The sequence below is a fragment of the Sinocyclocheilus grahami genome, unplaced genomic scaffold (genome assembly GCF_001515645.1).
Source record: "Sinocyclocheilus grahami isolate Dianchi unplaced genomic scaffold, SAMN03320097.WGS_v1.1 scaffold1880.1, whole genome shotgun sequence".
NCBI classification, from domain to species: Eukaryota; Metazoa; Chordata; class Actinopteri; order Cypriniformes; family Cyprinidae; genus Sinocyclocheilus; species Sinocyclocheilus grahami.
This window is the reverse complement of record NW_015507059.1, coordinates 1-2974: the sequence shown is the minus strand read 5'-3', so window position 1 is coordinate 2974 and position 2974 is coordinate 1. Positions and strand designations below refer to the sequence as shown.

The 2974-nt window shown below is 38.6% G+C and overlaps 1 long non-coding RNA gene across 1 annotated transcript; it reads right to left on the bottom strand.

The window, feature by feature from the left end:
* Positions 1-1318: 1318 nt before the first annotated feature.
* Positions 1319-2138, bottom strand: LOC107573166 (uncharacterized). The gene is made up of 3 exons (XR_001607456.1): positions 2110-2138; positions 1497-1590; positions 1319-1390 (listed from the first exon to the last, which is right to left on the bottom strand). It is a non-coding gene; the product is annotated as an uncharacterized lncRNA (long non-coding RNA).
* Positions 2139-2974: the final 836 nt, after the last annotated feature.

Sequence of the window (2974 nt, the reverse complement as noted above, 5' to 3'; positions counted from 1 at the left end):
TGTGATTGGTTAGCTGGGCCAGTGTGTGCTGTGATTGGTTAGCTGGGCCAGCGTGCGCTGTGATTGGTTAGCTGGGCCAGTGTGTGCTGTGATTGGCTCACTCTGCGCATGGTCGGGAAATATCATGCCCCTTACCATAGCTGCCTGCCAGCTTTAGTGTAAATATTGCATCAAAATCAAGTCAATTTGAGAGCGATTTAAACCCAGATGATTGTAACCAATCTAAGTTCGTCTGCCTTGGGAAAGCTAGCGTGTCTCCGACATAGTGATAACACTCGTTGCCTTCTCTAGTGCAGCTCAACCAGGTCTCATCCCATTCGTCAATATTTGTGATATCACAAATCCCAGAAAATATGCGTTGTAGTTGAAAACTGAAGAGTGAGATCTGTTAAATAAAATATCTCCTTATTGAAGTGGACTTTGAACTTTGTAACTTTGTAGATCTTTTTTTATACTCAAACAGTAACATTACAGACTAACTAAAGTTGAAAAAGTGAAAACGCATAATAGGACCCATTTAAGTAAGCGTACCCTAAAAGAGGGACATATTGACAGAAAGAGAGACAAAAAGGTGAAGAGACAATGACACATTTGGTTATTCAGATAATCTCAGAGTGATAACATGAATGGTAACTCTGGTAAATGTTAACATTTGGAACATACCTTCGGAAGAATTTGTTTCCATTCTGGCCCACTCTTTTCTTCCCCCATCTCTATCCAAAGTGAGCAGCAGCCATCTTTGATGAACTTTTCAATCTCTCCATCTGATGCACTGCCAGTACTTGCATTTCTTTGCACTGATTGAAAAAAAAAAAAAGAAAGAGATCAGTCGCAATTCTATAGACGTTAAACTCAATGCCTGGAGGGCCGCAGCTCTGCAGAGTTTAGCTCCAACTCACACCTGCTTGGAAGTTTCTAGTAATCCTGAAGACCTTGATTAGCTGGATCAGGTGTGCTTGATTATGGTTGGAGCTAAACTATAGCACTATGGGTATGGCGGGCCTTCCGGTCCAAAAATAAGACTAATAACTTGTTGCGGGAAGTCACTATACTATTGCCAGGAGCTACTGAGTTTGCCACGACTCGCCTTCCTCACATGGCGGGCGACTCGCTCTCCTCACACGGCGGGCGACTCACCTTCCTCACATTGTTGGATATCCCGGGTCTGAAAAGCACAATATCAAGACAGTCAATTACATTCATTAGATTACTGCATTACTATGACATGGAAAAACATTAGCATGATCAAATCATGAACTAATAAAAATTTTGGGGTGAACTAATTAAAAAAAAATCTTACTTTATATTTCTGTTTTAGGTTCTCCCACTTTCTTTTTTGACTTGAGCGGCAGAAATTTTGCCCTCAAGTCACTGCTCTGTCACAAAAGATCTGTCACAATAAATGCAAAGATCTTTGCTTGAAATGTTAGTATTTACTAAGTTCAGAGTCAACAGCACCTAAATAAAAGTACATTTTACATAACTCGTTTACTTACTCAAAATCTTTGATGGCAGCATTACGGTTTCCAGTGAAGAGGGCTTCATTAGCCACTCTCCACTGAATAAGGAGCTGAGTGTGTTCATCAGTCCCTGTAATGTCAAAGCAGTAACCATTAGTCATTATCAAGCCATTAATGCTACATTGACAAGCTGTGGCATATTTATTAACAGTAGCTTAGTACGTAGCTAACAAAATATCAACAAAATATTAGTAAAAGAGGGGAAAAAATGTTTTAAAGTCCGTGGAATTTTCTAATCTCATTAAACTGCTTAACAACAAATGTATCCGTTAAAAAAGCAGTTAACAAGCTGATGTACAACAGCATTGACACTAGCTCGATCTGTTCATTAACTTGATGTGCTCAGTAATAACAATGATTAATGATGAGGAGATACCCCCTGACAATGTAAAGCGCTTTGAGTGCCTAGAAAAGCGCTATATAACTAATTATTATTATTATTATTAAACATCTTTTTTACAGCCAATTCACAAAATCATCTCATCGACTTACAATGTTTAAACTTTCAATAAGTCAGCCGTTCACTTAGATCATGTTAAACAAATGCAATTTAACCACAATGAACAATGTTTTTCCCTGAGGTACTTACACTTGAAAAGAGCCGCGTCGCCGCCTTCCCCATTTTCGAATATGACGCCTCCTCCCCCGTGGCCTCATGGGATAGTAAAGTGTCCATCGTATGCATGCTACGGAATTCGGACGGAAGTAGTAGGTCATCCGGGTACTTCTCGCCTACTGTTTTTCGAATACTATAAATTCTGACATACTACTCGCCTCGCCTACTGTTTTTCGAATACTATAAATTCGGACATACTACTGGCCTTGCCTACTGTTTTTCCCCTACTATATAGTATGGAAGTATGCGATTTCGGACGCAGCTTATGTCAGCAAACTCACAATTATAGCTTCATTATAAATAAACATTACTTTGATATTATATGTATAGAACGGTTTATTAAAATATAATGTTAGATGTTAGATTATCAAATGTTTACTCACCAGTGTATTAAGTTCTTCTGGTCTTCTGGCAATTAGCAGCACAAAAAGTCCGTCAGGATTTTTCATTAGATGTCAAAACTAGTGCCCATGTCTTGAAACTCATATAGCAAAAATAATGTTAAAGTTCCCTCAACCACTTTAAGCTTGTTTCATTATATGAATTAAATAATTAATTTCCAAATGTAGTTAAAGAAAAAAGAGAATGTTGGATAAAAGGAAAAAAATATGAATAGGAATTCAAATAAAAAATACACTAACACATACCATAACATGGGCAGGTAAAAGATGTTTAAGTTTAAGTGTCACTGCTACATACTATTTAGCACATTGTAAATGGAGACCTACCCCCAGCACTCAACCTAAACTGGTCCGGGTCTGCATGCCCATATCTCTGCCAAAATCAGACCATGCAGCCCTTATGGTCCGTAATCGGGCCGAATGTGGCTAAATGTGCC